We start from the raw sequence: 511 nt of genomic DNA, 5'->3' as shown, positions 1-511 counted from the left end.
GTCCTGTCTCATTAGTAATGTACGTTTGTTAAAGTCGCCTGAAATCTCGAGCCAATTTCTACATAAAAAGGAAAGAAAAATCATTATCAAGACCGATGATTACATTACTGGCGGATGTGCAGGGAACTCCACACCCATTGTTTGCACCAATGACACCGCCTTTTTTGAAAACCACGTCAGAAACTGATCAATCATATAAGTCACAATGAATAATGAGTTTCAGGAGCAAGATGAAATCATAATAAGTGTTTGGATCCGAGCGTAGAGCAACGAGCTTAATATTAATATTCATGTTAAACAGGACAATATTGCTGTAGGTTGCCTCTTGGTGTCCTGCACACAAATAATTAATTTGGCATCATAATGATGGCTGTCTCTTATACACATCTTAATATTCATGTTAAACAGGACAATATCTGTCTCTTATACACATCTGTGTTATCGGTCAACCGCAGCGGTGCAGCCGTGCTGAGCAGTCACACACAAACTTGGCTCTGTCCCCTCCGCATTT

General features: G+C 39.9%; 1 protein-coding gene across 1 annotated transcript in view; it reads right to left on the bottom strand.

The window, feature by feature from the left end:
- Nucleotides 1-511, bottom strand: part of map3k22 (mitogen-activated protein kinase kinase kinase 22) — a 38,430-nt gene that overhangs the window by 5,398 nt on the left and 32,521 nt on the right. The gene's annotated exons all lie outside the window — the stretch shown is intronic.

Source organism: Seriola lalandi, unplaced genomic scaffold (genome assembly GCF_002814215.2).
Source record: "Seriola lalandi dorsalis isolate HSWRI2012SDOR001 ecotype SW California unplaced genomic scaffold, Sedor1 jcf7180002054351, whole genome shotgun sequence".
Classification (NCBI taxonomy): Eukaryota; Metazoa; Chordata; class Actinopteri; order Carangiformes; family Carangidae; genus Seriola; species Seriola lalandi.
The sequence above is the reverse complement of the archived record's forward strand: the minus strand, read 5'-3'. Positions and strand labels throughout refer to the sequence as shown.